The sequence below is a fragment of the Canis aureus genome, chromosome X (assembly GCF_053574225.1).
Source record: "Canis aureus isolate CA01 chromosome X, VMU_Caureus_v.1.0, whole genome shotgun sequence".
NCBI classification, from domain to species: Eukaryota; Metazoa; Chordata; class Mammalia; order Carnivora; family Canidae; genus Canis; species Canis aureus.
The window spans coordinates 5,584,375-5,603,566 of record NC_135649.1 but is presented as its reverse complement, the minus strand read 5'-3'; the positions used below and the strand labels follow the sequence as shown (position 1 = coordinate 5,603,566).

The 19,192-nt window shown below is 43.4% G+C and overlaps 1 long non-coding RNA gene across 22 annotated transcripts in view; it reads left to right on the top strand.

Moving 5' to 3' along the window:
* The window catches only part of LOC144308084 (uncharacterized), a 293,749-nt gene that overhangs the window by 31,603 nt on the left and 242,954 nt on the right, over window positions 1–19,192 (top strand). For 5 of the 22 annotated variants that reach the window (XR_013374733.1, XR_013374722.1, XR_013374729.1 and 2 more), the window contains one exon: window positions 7,989–8,660. The exons of 13 other annotated variants lie outside the window; for them this stretch is intronic. This is a non-coding gene — a long non-coding RNA (uncharacterized LOC144308084). Of the gene's footprint in view, window positions 1–1,955; window positions 2,114–4,322; window positions 4,453–7,988; window positions 8,661–19,192 lie in introns of those variants that run through there. 4 more of the 22 variants (XR_013374718.1, XR_013374719.1, XR_013374721.1 and 1 more) reach the window with 4 other exon arrangements.

The following is a 19,192-nucleotide window of genomic DNA, read 5'->3' as shown; positions in this document are numbered from 1 at the left end:
TTTACTTCCAACCCTGACCGTTCTCTTGAGATTGTCCAAGATTTCCATCTCCTTACTAGGCACTTAAGGTCCTGGTTGCATCTCCAAATTAGTATATCCCAACCGAAACTCATCAGCTTTCCTCCCAAGCTATTTATTCTTCCTGTGTTCTTTTTTTTTTAATTTTTATTTATTTATTTATGATAGTCAGAGAGAGAGAGAGAGAGAGAGAGAGACAGGCAGAGGGAGAAGCAGGCTCCATGCACCGGGAGCCCGATGTGGGATTCGATCCCGGGTCTCCAGGATCACGCCCTGGGCCAAAGGCAGGCGCTAAACCGCTGCGCCACCCAGGGATCCCCATTCTTCCTGTGTTCTTGATTCTGTTCATTATACCATTATTTCTCTAATGATCCAAACTTGAAACTTGACATCAGAGCTGCATGTAAGAGAAATGGGATAGGGAAGAGTTGATTCATTGCCAAGTTCTTTGTTACTTTTGTAACATTTTGCATCTGTTTTCTCTTTCGATTTCTGTCCTCTTTTGACTTTCCCAATCTCTTACTCTCCCCTTATCTCTGATCATTGGATCTTAGGTTATTTTTACTTTCCCTTTGAATGGCCTGCCCCTTTCTTGACCATCCTCGTTTTCAATCTGTGTATCCTTTCTGCCTTGGTTATTTTTATGTCGTCCAAGACTTAAACTATCATTTACCCACTTATAACTCCCAAATATATATATATATATATATATTTCCAGTCCTGGAATATCTTGAGAACTTCAGACACATTCATCTGCCTATCTGCAGGATATCGCTACTTCTTAGACTTTTCAAAATCAGCATCTAAACTGAACTTTTCGGGATCCCTGGGTGGCGCAGCGGTTTGGCGTCTGCCTTTGGCCCAGGGCGCGATCCTGGAAACCCTGGATCGAATCCCACGTCGGGCTCCCGGTGCATGGAGTCTGCTTCTCCCTCTGCCTGTGTCTCTGCCTCTCTCTCTCTCTCTCTCTGTGAGACTATCATAAATAAATAAATAAAAATTAAAAAAAAATAATAAACTGAACTTTTCCTGTCTCACCTGCCCCCAGACTTGCTCCACCTCCTCATATTTTCAGTTGATTGCAGCACCAACCATCAGAGGTTCTTAAGACAGAATCCAGCCGTCATTCTCCTCTCTCTTTCTCCCTAAAGCCAAACATTCACAAGTATAATCTGCTTTTATCTACATGCTGATTCTTTGCTCAAGCTTTTATCATCTCTCATTTAAACTATTTCAGTGATCTTCAGCCTGGTCTTTCTGTGTCTAGTTTCTCATCACGCCTCCATTCTGACCTCTGACACAAAGTGTCACAAAATTTTCCAAACTGAAAATTTAGCTATGCCACTTCACTGCAAATAACATACAAAAACAAAGACAACAATGAACAATGACAAGAGAAGAACAGGAAAAGATTTACAGTCTCCCTGGTGGTACCTCATTTTCCTAAAGGGCACATGGTTCAGGTGCCTTAGCCTGGCCTATTGTTGTCCTTACTTTCTCCTTACTCTCCTACCCCCATCGTTTGTGAGGCTCCTGCAATACTCTGGGTATTGAACATGTTCCCTCTGTTCCAACTCCTTTGCCTACGTTGTCTGCCTTTGTTCCTCAAAACCCTGTCCGGGTGTCCCCTACTCTGGAAAGACTTTTTCTAGCACAATGAGATACATCCAGCTCTGGGATTCTTCTGTACTTCACACAGTGTTATACTGTAACACTTTTGTTTATGTGTCTGTCTCCCCTTCTAGGATGTGAGCTCTCCAAGGACAGATTGTGGCTGTTTTTTCAGCTATATAATAAGTGCTCAGTAAATATTTATTGAATGGATGATTAAGATGTTCCATTGGCTGAATTGTGCTCCCTGAAGTCTAACTGTATATAACATCGAGCATGAAATAATATTACAACACAGATTTCATGTCTTTTATTTTCTCTCTTAGTTGACAGGCTCAAACCTTGTGATTTCTTGGAGGTGGGCATGATCATCTGGCTGGGATCAGAGGGGATGATTGATAAGAACCTGTTGCAGTGAGTGTGGACTTAATCCTGAGTAATAACCAAGCCTCTCAGCCTCCAGGTCTTCATCTGTAAAGCAAAGGTACTAGGAATATCTGCCTCAGAGAGTTACTGGGAAGATCCAGTGAGAACATGTGTGTGAAAAATACCATGTAAAGAACCATAAAAACATTAGTTTCCCTCCCCTAGGAAACTTAGACCAATGTGTGGGAATTACAGGGAGGCAGATTTTGACCTAGTGTAAGGAAAGACTGTCTAATGTCTCGAGCTGTTGAATAATAAGAAGAGTTTTAGGCAAAGGGAAGGTCTAAGACTTGGGGTCTTTCTGCAGAAGCTAGGTTTCTGGACTTCTGCTGAGAGTTTTGTTGCCAGGGGTAGAGCCACCCTAGATGACCTCTGAGGTCTCTTTCATGGCTTACATAATGTTTGAATTACTAGGACTCTTCTTTTTTTAAAAAAAAAATTCATTTATTTATTAGAGAGAGAGACAATGAGCAGGAGGGGCAGAGGGAGAGGGAAAGGAAGAGAGAATCTGAAGCCGGCTGCACGCAGAGCCCAATGAGCCCAAACCAAGAGTTGGACATTTAACTGACTGAGCCACCCAGGCTCTGGAGGATACTTCTTTACCCTTTTTCTGATAATTTTTACATTACTTAGATATTTTTAAATTGTAAAAGCAATACAGGTACATGATTATTTCCTTTTCTTTAAAATCTCTTAAAGCCCTAGGCATTTTGATTCCTAAGTGGAGGCTTGTTTTATATACCCCTAATAACTAGGCAGACTGCTTCAGGTCTTACTGCGTGGGTCATTTATAGACATTTTTATTCTAAGTGCTCCAGTGCTCTTTAATGACGATTCAGTGGATGCTGAAAAGTGTCTGTGTGGTGCAGTTAAGGCCTCTCTCACACAGGCTGACAGCAGAGGGGGCAGGCGGGGGTGGGGCTGGGGGGAGGGAAGTGTGGGCATTCTGATGTCACGACAATTCTGAGTTACAGGTTACTTTAAAATGATTGATTTTTATTATTTGCAAGTAGAAATACTATTATAAACAGCTAACAATATTGTCAAGTAGAGGTCTTGCTAGAGTACGCTACAATGAGTTGGTAAAGATCATTTGAAATTAGCACACTAATTATTTCTATGCAAATGAATGTTGTCAGAGCGCTTGGAAACAGGTTGTTCTCTGAACTGGGTTAAACATCCCCTAAGAGCTCATGTTTATACTCTTAATTTACTCAGAAACCTGTTGTTGCTGTTTTTTAAATAGAGGAAAGGTAAAGTATGCCAGCTCATGATTGAATTATCACAAATTTAGCAATAGTTGGAATTGAATTATATTTTTATGTATTTATTTTATTGACAATTACTAGTAGCACAGATTTGCTAAAAGGAGGCCAAATTTACTAGCTAACTTTCTTTACACAGAGGTTATTTCTCTAAATGGAAGATGTTCACCTATGCTGTTTGATGAAAAATTATCTTTATGATAATTTAGGTGACTTCCTGGCTCTTTTATTTTTATTTGTTTATTTTTGAGTAAGGTCTAGGCCCAACGTGGAGCTTGAACTCATGACCCTGAGATCAAGAGTTGCATGTTCTACTGTCTGTGCCAGCCAGGCGCCCTACTTCCTGGCTCTTTTATAAAATTTTCAAAGATTTTATTTATTTATTCATGGGAGACACACACACACAGAGAGACAGAGACATAGAAGAGGGAGGAGCAGGCTCCCTGCAGGGACCCAATCCCAGGACCCAGGGATCAGGACCTGAGCCAAAGGCACTCAACAGCTGAGCCATCCAGGTGCCCCTCCTGGCTCTTTTAAAAACATCAAGACAGTTGCTCCCAAATAACTATAATTTCATATCTATCAAATATTCTAGCTGGGAAAAGGTTGCTATAAACTATATAGAGATTAACAACTTTGAAAATCCAAGAATAGGGCAGCCCGGGTGGCTCAGCGGTTCAGCGCCGCCTTCTGCCCAGGGCCTGATCCTGGAGACCCAGGATCAAGTCGCACGTCAGGCTCCCCTCATGGAGCCTGCTTCTCCCTCTGCCTGTGTCTCTGCCTCTCTCTGTCTCTCTCTCTTGAATAAATAAATAAAATCTTAAAAAAAAAGTTCTTAAAAAAAAAAGAAAATCCAAGAATATAAGAAAATGGACTCAGCCCTAATTGTGGGAGTGGCTTACTTTCATCTTTTTATTCAGCAAAACTTTCATGATCTTGCAAGGCCCTGGGTTAGCTTACGATGATCACTTTTTTTAAATTTTTATTTATTATTTATGATAGTCACACAGAGAGAGAGAGAGGCAGAGACACAGGCAGAGGGAGAAGCAGGCTCCATGCACCGGGAGCCCGACGTGGGATTTGATCCCGGGTCTCCAGGATCGCGCCCTGGGCCAAAGGTAGGCGCCAAACCACTGCGCCACCCAGGGATCCCACGATGATCACTTTTAATTGCATATAGTGATGCCAAGCAATGGTTGAGTGAGCCTTCTAGTAGATATTTTGGAAAAATTAGTATTTCAATCCTTTTGCCTGCCCCACCTCACTCCCTGCCCCTGGTCCTCTTCTATAGGAACTGGTGGATCAAGAAAGTGGGCCTGTGGTGACCTGGGCTTCAAATTCTGAGATGACAGGTATAGGTGGAAGATTCTAGGGCAGGAAGGATGATTGGGATGGAAGTTGGGAAGAAGGGGAAAAGAGGATCTCTGACCAAGCCAAAGCAGAAAGCCACGGAGTGTTAGGACATGAGCAAATCACAGGAGGATATGTCAGAATCGAGGCTAACAGATAAAAGGAACAACAGGGGCGTAGTCCCTAAGTCTAAGCTAGCCAAATCCTGCTTGGGCCACAGTGTCCCTGCAGGATGGTAAGCTTTGATCTGACCTCACAGGGAAGCAGAGCAGCTCAATACTCAGGCTGTTCTATAGAAGCCTTGGAGTTTATGCTTATTGTAACCTCATAGATGTCTCTTTATAACATTAAATTACTCCATACAACTCGCTACTTGGACGTTTATTTTCTAGCAGGCCAACTTTAGGAGGTGATGTGTTTGAAAGAGCCCTGCCAGGGAGAGGGTGGGGCAGGGGCCCAAACTCTTGGTTTTTAGCCAGTGCTCTTAGACAAGTCATCTAATCTTTCAGAGCCTCAGTTTCCCTGTGTAAAAAATGAGGGTTGAGATGGTAAAAAACATATGGTTCATCTATCAGTCGCAAGTTCTAAAGCATACATAAGAATTTTGTGGCCTTTGGCATTTGCCATGTTTGACTTGAGGAAAAGACATATACTCTCAGCACTACATTTGAGCTGAACCTGTGGAAAGCCCCAAAGTCAAAGTCAAACTACAAGTAGTCAAATCCTCTCCCTTGCTGGCTCACCAGAGCTGGGGGTGTTGACGACAGTCTATGCTCTGTTGGGCCATTTAAACATTTGGGGAAATGGCAGGGAAGCAAAGTGAATAGAGTTGAACAGTTGTCTCCTCGGCCTCTGCAGATGCAATAGCTTTCCTGCCAGTATTAGACCAGAGGCCCGCTGTGCTCCAGGAACTCTGATGGGGCTGAGGACCCCCTAGTGATGCACACACCACGGGCAAGCTGGAGAACTTTTAGTCCTTTGCCAAAATCACACCTGGCTCATTTGCTGAGGGCTATAGGGAGATGGGCTGCCCTTTCTGAACGGCCCACCCTGTCAGTCCTGCAGGGGTGAGACAAAGGATATGGGGGCTGCCAGTGGATTTTAAAATGTTAATTTAAAAAAATAGTCCTTAATTATAAAAAATAGCCTTAATTATAGCTTACCATAGGCAGGCTACACATTTCGGAGTAGTTTTACAAACACGGGAATAAGCGAATAGTTGGTGAATGCTGGTGAGTTCTTCATTTGCATGCTGTCCCACACCCAAATTGTAATACTGCAACACCACAATTTTCAGACAAATTACCAGTGCAACAAATTAGCACAATTTGTTAATTTCCTCTTTAATCGCACTACAAAGACTGGTATGTCTGTCTTTTGCCTTTTTTGACGTAGAGGCTCATCTTAAAAGCAGAGAGACTTTAACACAGCTAAATCTCTGTCTATAACAAATAAAGCTTGTTTTCATTTTCCTTACCCAGCCGGCTAAGATTTATACATTAATTATTCAACTGATGCATCTTAAACATCCTAGTTAAAATACACACTGCTGGCCAGGGATTGTTCAACCCCCAGCACACTTTTGTTTGCCTGCAAGGGATAAAGACTCAGGACTGTAAATGGGTAAACTCAGTCTTTGCATGTGGCGAGGTCAACAGAACTCATAGTGAACATACAAAGGATAGAGAACTAATTATTATTGAGATTCAGGTAAGTGATTTCTTAGGCATTTTAGCTGTCATGCTGTGGAATAATTGCAAACCCACCAGGAAGGAATTGCAAAACACAACCTACTTATCCTTTCCCCAATGGCTACATAGAATTTTTTTTTCTGTTTTGCAGTTTGTGCCAACCCTCTATTTAATCATTAAAAGGAATGTTATTTTAAGTATTGCTTCCTGAGTAACAGTGTTTGACTGAAATCCTACAGAATGGTGACTTTGCCCAGAGTGTGACTAGAGTGTGCTGGCAAGATTTGAGGCAATCAGAGCTATTAGTAATGGAAGACAGAGCTCTGTGGCAATTTCATTTAAGCTCTGTTCAAGTTAATATTCCATCTGACTCATGTAACCATCACTATCCAGTCCCATCAGTGACAACAAAAAAATTGTTAAACAACATTTCATAGGCATCAAGTGTTTTGTCTTTGGTATAATTTTCTAATCATGCCTTATTGGAGCATTTTAATACTATCATTTAAATATCAGTAACAGCCACGGCAGATAGTCTAGGCATCCCACCAAACCCCTGTTACTAGGTTTCCCAGCTTGGCAGCTAGACTCTCCCTGCTTCTAGGTCTTTGCATCTTCTGTTTCTTGTCCAGGAATGCCCTTCCAGTCTTGGTTTAAAGGCTTATTCAAGAGGTCCCCCTTCCTCCCTCTGGTATTCTTGATCCTATACCCATTGGATTCCTTCATGATATTTGCTACCATTTAAAATGATATCTGTATCTTTGTTTCTGTTGTCTCCCCCTGATAAGCTATATGAGGACAGAGACCGTGTCTGTTCTTCATCTATATAGTTCCTTGCCTAGCAGAGGAAGCAGAGGCTCTAAATATTTTAGTGAATAAATGAGGCAATGTGGTAGAGATGCAAGGAGGCGGGATCCCCATGTGCTGAAAACTTCCAGATTAATATCATGATTGTATTGGATCCTGCCTGGGCCTATGGGATTTGAGACCAGTATGCCCACCTGTGGGCTAGACGTTTCCACCTGATGGTCCACAGGCACTCCGGAGTCAACATTCCAACCTTGAATTCATCAGCCTGCCTCTCAAATCTCTGTTTCCTTCCCAGTCATTGCTTGAATAATGGCACTGTCTTGTCTGTCATCACCCAGTCAAGACACTTTGCCTTCATTTTCCCCTTTCTCCTCCTCAACTCCAGCACCCGGCCCTGTCAGTGTGTCTTCTGGAATGCCGCTTAGATCTGTCATCTCCTTTCCACCTCCACTGACATGACTTTGGTTCAGGTCCTCATCATCTCTGGTGTAGGCCAGTGCAAATGCTTTCTGACAGTCTCTCTGCCTCCTCAGCCGTACACCCTAAAGACCACCTCCCTCTCCACCAAAAGTCAAGCATTATTCTCTATCTAGATGTCAATGAAGACTGGCAATGCACAGAAGTAGCTGGAACCTTACTGAGTAAGAGATATTCAAAGATTGCAGACATACGATTTCTTCAAGATTAATTTCCTCTTTGTTTTTCTGCTACGTGTCCAACGGAATAAACCATTAAAATGCTTTGAGTTTCTGAACGAAAGCACAGAACTGTGCCAGCAGAACAACATAAAGGTTTCCTTTCTTTATTTTTCCTCTAGCATCTATCTGTGATGGATGATACAACCATGAATCTTCACTTAAATGTGGAATCCTGAAATATCATAAAATCTCGGAGCATCAAAGCTGGACAGAGGCCATCTGGATCTTTTGTCTGAGGCCCAGAAAAGGCAAGGACCTTCTCTAGGGTCACACAGTGAGTTAGCTGCAGAATTAGGACTCAGACTCCGTTTTCTGTATTCTCAAGCAATCGTGAGGCTTCACTTGCATGTATCATTTCAACATCTGTGACCCACTCCTCAGACTGCTGTGCCATGACTTCCTTCCTTCACGTGACCTTTTTTTTTTTTTTTGGCTTCTCTTGTATCTAAATGCTGAACCAGGAACATTAGGAAGAAAATCTGACCTCTGTAAGTGGTGTGTGGTTCATTGGTGATTTCCAAAGGGGGCACTTTGGAGCACTAGAGGTTTCTTGGAGCTGCCCTGGCCCCTGTGTATATCAGTCAGTGGGTCCCAAGGAAACAGGGCTCTGCACAGCCAACCCCCATTTCATACTCCATAGGAAGTTTGGTTTTCATTTGCTTTATATGAGCCCACATTACCACTAGACTTAAATGAGTTCATGTTGAAAAAGTTTGGAAAACTACCTCAGGAATGCACTTGGTAGTTTGTGCCCCCAGTTGAATCTTCCAATTAAACAATATTTCCATGGGTTTGTGTCTATTTTTATTTTTACCCTTCTCTTTACCATGATAAAAGACAAAACAAAAACAAAACAAAAACTCCTCCAGGTTTGCTCATGTGGGTGTGGTAACTTGGATGTTGGTTGTCCCAAACTAGGGAGTGGACCAGTGCCTGAGGCTGGGGCTTTATGGCCTCTCAGTTATATGTGGATGGGTCAGGTCTGCCTGCCTAGTGGCCTGCCTTCCCTCTCAGGCCAGGAAGTATGTGGGACTACTTGGTAGACGGTATGTTGTCATTAAGAATCTAGTATCTCTGGAAGCCCAGGTGGCTCAGCGGTTTAGGGCCGCCTTCAGCCCAGGGCATGATCCTGGAAACCTGGGATAGAGTCCCACATCGGGCTTCGTTGGGCTTCCTGCATGGAGCCTGCTTTTCCCTCTGCCTTTGTCTCTGCCTCTCTCTCTCTCTCTCTCTCTCTCTCTCTCTCTCTCTGTGTGTGTGTGTGTGTGTCTCTCATAAATAAATAAAATCTTTTTTTAAAAAAGAATCTAGTATCTCTTCTCCAGCTTGCTTGAATTCTGTATCTTAGTCTTTGATAGTGACCAGTGCTGAGCAAGGTGGAATGTACCTGAATGTATTACCAGGTTGAAGGGCAGCAGCTGTCCCATGGCCACCCAACCCTTTAGGCTTAGGGTTGTGCCCATCCTTAAGAAGACATAGCTAGGGAAGAGGATGGCACCGGCCATGAATACAGGCTTGGACGTATGGATAGGGAGTTCAAGGTATTGCATATTACGAGAGTTTACTATAGAAGAGGGAAGCATAGAGTTTGAATAGGCAAGTCCCTTGGCCCCATAGACTCCTTGCTCTATGGGGAGTGGTGTGGCTAGAGCAGGGCCAGAGGAAGGCCCTTGAAAGTGTGACACCTAGGGCAGGGACCTGGTTACCCCAGTCTAACAGTAAAACTGTTAGAACAGATGTTCTAAATGTCCATGTGGGGGTGGGGGTGATTCACGGCTCTTAGAGGTAATAGGTGGCTGTCAGTTCCTTGGTGGCTCTTTGGGGTATGGGGAAATAGTAGCAATGGGGCCATTACTGCTTTAAAAGGGAATAAAAGGGAACTATTTTAAGCAAACTCTTTAGTAGCAAGGGACACATTCATTGACTTACTTATGGAAGGTCCACAGTGAGGGTACTTTCTGTAGTGCCTAATGACAATTCAATGAGACCAGCTGGCAGCCTGCAGCAGGAAGTGGTTGGATGTGGATATGAAGGGCTTTGAACACAGCTGCCTCCAAATCTAAGATATAGACTGTTTTCCTCGCTGAATTGAGAGCAGTGGGTGGTATGGTTGAGGTAAGGAGGCTGGTGTTGGAGTGAAATGCATCCGCTCCACTGGATGGTGCCTGGTTGTGAGACAGAATCAGGCCTGCAGTGAAGTCCAGTGGAACACACATCTCAGTTTCTTCATCTGTAAAATGGACCTAACAGTCCTTGTGCCACCTACCTTGCAGAGGCGTTGGGTGGCTCTGGTTGGAGAGTGAACATAAAAGTGCTTTGTAACCCTCAGGCAGGGCATATGGGAAAAAAAAGGTAATCATCCTGCCATTTGCTGCCTTTCCAGTGGGAGTGTGCCTTCAGCTGCACACGAGTTTTAGATTTAGGTTGTCCACCGTCTAGCAACACACGAGGCTCCATGCAAAGCCATCTCTGCCCCTCTGCCTGGCACCTTCCAGCCCCTTCCAAGCTGATACACTGCTGCAATTCTCATTTTTTTGACTTCCACAGTGGGGGAGGGGGATTTTATATTGGCAAACATTTCTGAGGAGACAAATAATTGCCTCTGGAAAGAGAATACTTTTCTCTTCCAAAAATTCACATTTGCTGGTTTAAATTGATGTGACTTTAGTTTTTTGGCTAGCGCTCTGCAGTATTCCACTGAGCAATAATTATTCCTTTGGTGTTGCAGGAGTTTGCTGAGAGAAGGGAACTAAATCTAAAAGAGTGAATCCATCTGGTACATATGTTGAAGATTTCTCTGAGGCCACTGACACTGAAATGTTAATGCTAGATTTTTCATCTATTGGTCACATTTAGATATTGATATAATGTGAACTAATGCTCCAGGTCATTGAATCAGGCTGAATTCCATTCCCTCATGCGGTACTGGGTACCCCACAGCACGGACTGGTGAGCATCTTGGCAGAGCACAGTGGTAAGCCAGACCCTGCATTCCAGTCCTGCCACCAGGTCGTCAGATCGTGGTTGCCCCAGAAGACTTGGCGACTCCCAGTGCTTGAAGCATTAAGAACTAAGGGTAGGCAGGGTAGAAACCACCCTCCCAATGGGTAGATGACATCTGGAATTAATCTGATACCTCAAGTATTAAGTGCCCCTGGGAAGAGCCCCTGAATCCCATGGGGGCTTGTTATCCTGTAGCCTTCCTCTTGACATTCTAGATGTTTGGGTGAAGCTAGGGTATGCTCCAGGAACCCAGTGAAGGCATCCAGCTTAGGCTTGGCTGGGCCTTTCCTGGGGGTGCTGGGCTCTGGCTGGCTGGCTACCAACTAGGGTCTAATCCAAATAAAACCTCATGGAAACATGGTGCCATCACCCGCTTAATGATTGGTGTTGCCACTGCTGCAGGGTCTCTCCTAATCAGATTGTGTTCTGAAATAGCTAGCTTTGGTTTGTCCTTTTTTTTTTTTTTTTTTTTTTAGATCACTGTAACTTGGCCAGGAGGCCCTATTGGGGATGACTCTGTGGTCCTCGATGTTCGGAGTCTGTTTGATCCATGCTCATTCTCCTTCTCCTGCTCTCCTGGGATTTAAGTCTTTGGAGTCCTAGCTATCACTATACAAGTTCTACTGTAAAAATGTGGGAAATAGTCTGCTTTCTCCCATAGTCCAGTGACACCTCTGTGGAAAGCTGTGCAGACATCTTGTATTTCACTTGGGTTTTAACCCACCTGCAGTTCCTGCTTCCTCTCTTGAGGAAGCGTTAGCCAAAGAGGCCACCCAGGATTTGCCAGCCTCCTATGAAATAAGATGCTATGTGGTAACAAACAGCTAACTGTCCAGATTTATTAGCAAAATCTGGCTGTTCTAGCTTTTTTGCAGTTTTCTCTTTCCTCTGAGGTCCAGTGTGGAATAGACTCTCCAGAGTAAATTGTCACTGGGAGATATTCAGAGCTGCCATGTGTCATTGGCACATGGCTGAGGAGAAGGCGACTGAAGGGTTACCACCATTTTCCCCAAGAGCTGTTAGGGCAGATTATTGATTGTTTTCTAAATACCTTCTGCCTTCAGCACAGGATACTGTGATTATTAAAGAGGCACCATCATGTGTCTTTTTAAAATAGTTGTCTCTGTTTTGTTTTGCTAATATCCACTGTGCCCTGGTCCCTCTTTAGGACCCAAAGGTGATGTTTCTTTCTTTACCCACAGAATTTGTCCTTGCCCTTCTGGCAAATGGACTTGAATTGCTCCTGCTTCTGGCAGCTGGCAGCTGGGTTTACTTCAAGGTCCTTAGGAAAGCCAGACAAGTGCCATTACACAAATCACTGTTGACTGCTGTCAGCCTGCTGGCCCTCTCTCCCACACTTCTTTCTCTACCCCTGCCTCCCACTCCTTTCTGTATAGGCTTGGAGGTGTCATTCTTCTTCTAGGACAACAGACTTGTGGGTAAAAATTATGTCTAAGGGTACATATCAGGAGACCGATGACGGCTAGAGTAGAATGGCATTCAATCTATGCAGGAAATAGCACTCTGTCATTTGTATATTATTCACAGCATATCTAATTTAAACGTTCCTACTGAAGTCTGCAGTGCTTAAGCCCTCCAACCCATCAATGGGGCTTTGGAGGAACTGCTGTGGCATTTCATCCCTGTGGGTGTAATCAGTGTTTGTGCTTGGTCTTTTACTTCACCCCCAGGCCACCCTTCGGTGCTGTCCTGGACCCCCTGGACTCCTGGCCACCCTTTTGTGTTGAGGGGGGTGGAGAGTATACTTTGTTTCCTCTTATTTGGCATTTGTTTCAACTCAATGAGCATCACAGATCCATTCATTAAGAACCATGGCTGTGTTCTCTTGCCACATTTCCGATTTCTAAATGCCCAGGTGAGAAACAAATACTATCTAGAGTAGACATTTGCTCCTGCTCACTACACATAGAGGGCCCAGAAACATACATTGTACCTTTGTTCTAGAGTTGCAAGACTTCTGGGAGCTCCTCATGCCTTCTAGCCACACTGATATAGTATTTTGAGAAGGAAGGTTTTTCTTTTTTTCTTTCTTCTTTTTTTAAAAAGGAGGGGGGATCTGGGGGTACCCCTGTTTGTTTATACTATTTAGCTCCTACATGGGGTATACAAGCCTTGATGTTGACCATTTTTGAAGCATCGTGTGTACTAGTATGCTTCAGTTGGTACATTTGTCACTTTAAGAAATGGGCAAATTGGAGCACTTGGGTGGCTCAGTGGTTGAGCATCTGCCTTCGGCTCATGATCCTGTATTTCTTAAGTCATGATCCTGAGATTGAATCCTGCATCAGGCTGCCTGGACAGAGTGTGCTTCTCCCTCTGCCTATGTCTTTGCGTCTCACTGCATGTCTCTCACAAGTATGGAACTGGAGGGTATTTTGCTGAGTGAAGTAAGTCAGTCGGAGAAGGACAAACATTATATGTTCTCATTCATTTGGGGAATATAAATAATAGTGAAAGGGAATATAAGGGAAGGGAGAAGAAATGTGTGGGAAATATCAGAAAGGGAGACAGAACGTAAAGACTGCTAACTCTGGGAAACGAACTAGGGGTGGTAGAAGGGGAGAAGGGTGGGGGGTGGGAGTGAATGGGTGACGGGTACTGGGGGTTATTCTGTATGTTGGTAAATTGAACACCAATAAAAAATAAATTAAAAAAATCTTAAAAAAAAAGAACTCAGTAAATGGTTCAGGGTACCTGTTAAGATTTCTTTGGCATGTATTCACTGAGTACCTTTTGTTGCCTAAGACCTTTGGCAAGTGCTGGGAATGCACAGATGAGATAGGCACAGTCCCTGCTCTCGGATTGTTTCACAGTCTGGGAAGAGAAGAAGACACATCAGTAAATAACCATAACACTAAGAGCTGCTATAAAATTCCAGGTCAGGGCACTGGCATGAGCAGAGGTCAAGGGCAGGGTACACAGTTTGATTGGGGAATCACAAGCAATGTAGTGGAGTGGAGTGTGGCATGCATATTGGCAGGAAGCTACTGGAGAAAAGATTGGAAGGTAGGTGTGGGTCAGATTTTTAAGAGTGGAGATTTGTAGCTTTCTGAAGATGATTTGGGTGTCCCTTGAATTCAAGATGGTTGATCAGTGGTAACAATTCTGTCGACATTCCTAGAACTTTTGTTTAGGGTAGCAGGAGATGAAAGACAAAGTGTTTTTTAAGGCACACAGAGAGAGAGAGGCAGAAACATAGGCAGAGGGAGAAGCAGGCTCCACGCAGGGAGCCCGATGCAGGACTCGATCCCGGGTCTCCAGGATCACACCCTGGGCTGAAGACAGCACTAAACCGCTGAGCCACCGGGGCTGCCTGGAAGACAAAGTTTTATTTTATTTTTATTTTTTAAAAGATTTTATTTATTTATTTATTCATGAGAATACACAGAGAGGAGAGAGAGAGAGAGAGAGAGGCAGAGACACAGGCAGAGGGAGAAGCAGGCTCCATGCAGGGAGCCTGACATGGGATTTGATCCCGGGTCTCCAGGATCAGGCCCTGGGCTGTAGGCAGTGCTAAACTGCTGAGCCACCAGGGCTGCCCAAGACAAAGTTTTATTTTGTTTTGTTTTGTTTTTTTTCAAGACAAAGTTTTAAAAGTGAAAGTCCTAGGGACCTTGTGAGTCAAAGGTTAGAGCACTCTGTATGGCTTGGAGCTAGAGCCCTGAGTAGTCTGAAATGTATGTGATACATCTTTGGCTTAGGGAAAGGAGAGAAGATTTGGTCTGGAGAAAAGATTCAGAAGGAAGGATAGCAAAGCTGGATAGTTTTGCACCTACTCCCCCATCAGAAATTTATAGTTTGATTTCATTACTCCCTTTGAAATATTGTCATGTCCCGGAACATACAGAGGTCTGGATTTAAAAGTAAGTGTGAACGCCTCACATCCAATTCAGATGTAAAGGAGCAGTTAGGCTCATGTATGTGATTCTGCTTCACAAGCAGTCAGGATTAAATGAGTGGGCTTGCAAGAGCGGCCAGAGATGGAGCTGTTTGAGAATGCATTGGGCATGATGGTCCGGACTGTTGCTCACGGTACACCCTGAGCCAGGGATATGTAGCATTATCCTCTGGGCTAAAGCCATAAGCACTGTTCTTATTGGTAACACACCATCTTCCAAATGGTTGCCACACTAGAACAGGGAGCCTGGGCTGGATCAATGTGGTGGCACACATGGACATGCGGCGTTCGCTGGAGGTCCTCTCTCCCGGTACTCTTCTTTTTTAAAAAAAATTATTTATGATAGTCACACACACACAGAGAGAGAGAGAGAGAGAGAGAGAGAGGCAGAGACACAGGTAGAGGGAGAAGCAGGCTCCATGCACCGGGAGCCCGACGTGGGATTCGATCCCGGGTCTCCAGGATCGCGCCCCAGGCCAAAGGCAAGCGCCAAACCGCTGCACCACCCAGGGATCCCTTCCGGTACTCTTCTGGTTGATGATGTGGCTGGCCATGATTCATGTGGCTTCATCTCTGTCTTTGCTGTGAGTTGGATGGACCCTTCCTGGGCTGCTCTCTCTTGATAATTATCAAGGTGGAGGGTATTGCTCATTTAAAGAAGCACAGCACAGAGTCCTCCATACATAAGCAGAGAAGCTCTCAAAGGAAGAAAAATCTCTGGAAGGAGGTGCCAAGGTCTATTTGGACGGGTATCCTATTGTCACCGAGCTGCCCCCGAGGAGCCTCTTTCTACTTGGCCCTCAGAGAAATGAACCCTTTTTGGAATTTAGCATGATGGTTTTAGAATACCATTTCTCAGTCCTTCTAACAGACCAATTCTGAGTATTCCTGATCACTAAGTATAAAAACTCTTCAAAAACACCCCCAAAACCCAAAAACAACCAAGAACCCCAACTCTTCATTCATCTATTTCTTTTGCTTTATCATTGGTGCTTTTGAAATTACGATTCTGGAGGTGAAAGTCCTACAAAATGATTAGAGTTAGGGTTTAATCTAGAGGAACCTGATTGAAGGGTCATGTGGTAATTGAGTTTCTCTATTAAAAACAATGTTTTTTTCACTAGGAGTCCTGAGTACTGCGAGGAAATTTCAGATTACAGCCTTGCCCTATATCTTGTTCCTTATACTGGATACCCACTAGAATGAATATATATATATATATATATATATATATATATATATATACACGTGTATAATATATGTATATATGTAAATATATATGTATATAATGGTTTAAAGTAAGTTTTATCAATGTGGTAGTACAAATAATTTTTAAAAATCAGGCTTATTTCAACAGAGAACAAAAACAGGCCAGCATTGCTCCCTCTCAAGCCTGTTCCTCTGGAGCAACCACTTAAAAAAATATTTTATTTATTCATGAGAGACACAGAAAAAGAGAGAGGCCGAGATATAGGCAGAGGGAGAAGCAGGCTCTCCACAGGAAACCTGATGTGGGACTCGATCCCAGGACCCTGAGCCAAAGGTTCAACCGCTGAGCCACCCAGGTACACTGGAGCAACCACTTTTTAACTGTTTTAGCTAATGCTTTTGGTATTTACCTTCGTATTTTTTATTATATATGTTCATATTGCTGTTACTTGGTTCATTATTTTAGGTATCGTCTGTTGACCTCTTGTGATGGTAGATGAGAATCTGGCTGTCTTATCAGTCAGGCTTGGCTGACACTCCTGATTTCCAGTGACTTCACACAACAAATGTTTATTTTTGCTCATGCTACATGTTCAGCCTAAGTGGGCAAGGAGCCTCTGGCTCCTTTCGGTCCTTCAAGCCGGTTGAGGCTCCATCACAACACCCGATTCTAAGATCTCTGCCAAATGGGGAGATGATAGGGGGATTGCATCTTGGCTCTCAAAGCTTCTGCCCAATTATGGCATTGGTCAGTTTCCCTCATGTTTTACTGATCAAAACAAATCATGTGGCCACACTTGATCTGAAAGGAGGCCAGGAAGTGCAATCCTACCATGGGCGTGCCAGGAGATGCCCTGGAGTATTTATGAATAGCCCTAATGACTGCCACGTGGCCCATCCATGTTCCCATGTCCCTTATTGCCCTCATATAAGTAAATCACATATTTTTTATAGAAGGAACTTCTGTGTTTTGATCATTATAGGTTGGTCAATATCATCCAGTGGCAAGACAATATGTTACATTTATGTGTCATTTTAAAATAGTATTTTATTTCCCCAGGGTCAACAATTGCCTAATTTTTTCTTTGCCTACTATTTGCATTGATTCCTTATTTTCTCCACAACATTCATCAGATTTGTCAAATAGACCTCTGTGTTGTTTTCTAAATATGAAAAACTATCAGATAATGTATACATTTGGGGTTTTTTCCTACAATCTTCCAACCTCCTGCTCCACTTTGGGAGAGTTGCTCTCCAGGCTTGCTGAACAGGTATCACCCTGGGGACTCCTGTTGCCAGTTTCCTGTGTCAGAGTCCTAGTTTTCTGGGGGTTCATGTCTCCCTCTTTTTTGGTTTACTCACTTGTTTTGTTGGAGCACATGCTTTAATAGATTCCTAAGTAAAGGCTTATGTGAAGTGTACTAGTCAGCTGTTTTAGTAAGTTATGCTGTGGTTGTAAATATTCTAAAATCTCACTGGCTTATACAGCAAGATTTCTTTCTTACTCATGTCCTGTTTCCTTCAGGCATCAGCTACAGCTCTAGCTAGGTCTTTTTCATTCTGAGACCCAGGCTGAACAAGAAGCCCCTTTTTAGGAAAAGCAGTTCTATGGCAGAGGAAAAAGAGCCCCGACAGAACCAGTGGTGACTCTTAAGGCTTCTGCTTAGAAGTGGCATGCATCACTTTTGTTCACCTTTCATTGGCTGGAGCAAATCTTATGTCCAAGCCTGATATTAGTGAGCATGAAGCGTAAGGCAAAATTGTACAATTCATGATAGGAAGTAGTGTGGCCACACATTCAATTATAGCTTAGTCCCCCCAGCCACCCCAGAATTTTGAAGGCATTGCTCTATCATCTCCTAGTTTTCAGTGTTACTGGACAGTCTGATGCTGATCTGACTCCTATTCTTCTGTATGAGACTTTTCTTCCTTTACTCTGGAAGCTTTTATGATTTTTCTTTAATCCCAACTATTTGGGATCTTGATGATGTGAGTTGTGTAGATCTTTGTGTGTTCCTTTTACTGGTCCTTCCTTGGGTCTTTTCTTTTTTTAAATTTTTTTCCCTTGGTTCTTTTCAATGTGGAAATTTATATCCTTAATTTCTGGGGATTTTTTTTTTATTACTATAGTCATTTCCCCCCCCCCCCCCCGTCTTTTCTTTCTGGTTTCAGTTACTTGGACATTAAGCCAACTGAAACTTTTCTTTTCCTTTATTTTTAAAGATTTTATTTATTTATTCATAAGAGACAGAGAGAGAGAGGCAGAGACATAGACAGAGGGAGAGGCAGGCTCCCTGTGGGGAGCCCAATGCGGGACTTGATCCTGGGATCCCAGGATCATGATCTAAGCCAAAGACAGACACTCAACCACTGAGCCACCCAGGTGTCCCTGTTCCTCTATTTTTCTTATCTTTTTTCTCTTTTGGTCTTTCTGTTCTACTTTTGGGAAGACAGGTATTTTAATCTTCCTCCTCCCCCCCTTTCACATTTTGATGATCATATTTCCAATGGCCATCAATTTCCTTGTTTTCCATCTCTCTCTTTTTCATAGTGTGCTGTTCATGCTTATGGATGCAATTTTTTCTCTTATCTCTGAAGAATGTGTGTGTGTGTGTGTGTGTGTGCATGTGCTACATATTATAAAATGTATGTGAGGTTTCCTTCTATTCTTGCATCATTTGTGTTTTCTCTGGGTTCCCTTCTCCAATTTATTTGAAGCCTCTCTCATGTTAGAGGCTGTCCTCAAATGTCTTGTGATACTTAGCAGTCTGTTCGTATTTAGGAGTGGAGCCTTCAAAAGCTGATTGCAAGTGTTTGGATGGAAAGGCAGAGCTTGTCAACTGGTGGGCTTCACTGCAGAGTGATTAGCAGGAGCTGACTTTTTGTTGGAGGACATCCAAATGCCAGTATATAGAGGAATTTCCGCTGGTGACCTTCACCTGTGGAATCCTTTAGCATGCTGGCAGGTATTTGGAGATTGGAGGTAGGCTGGCTGGGTTTCTGCCATTCCATTTATTCTTGCCATTCACTTGATCCCTCTATTTTAGTGTTAGGTGCCTCACACCACTCTCTACTATACCTTATGTTCCTAGTGCCCTGGGTAAGTCTGATCCAGTGTTTTCAGAGAATATATCTCTTGTTCCCTGAGGACAAAAGGAATAGAAGGAATAGTCACTTGGCGGGCTGCATGGG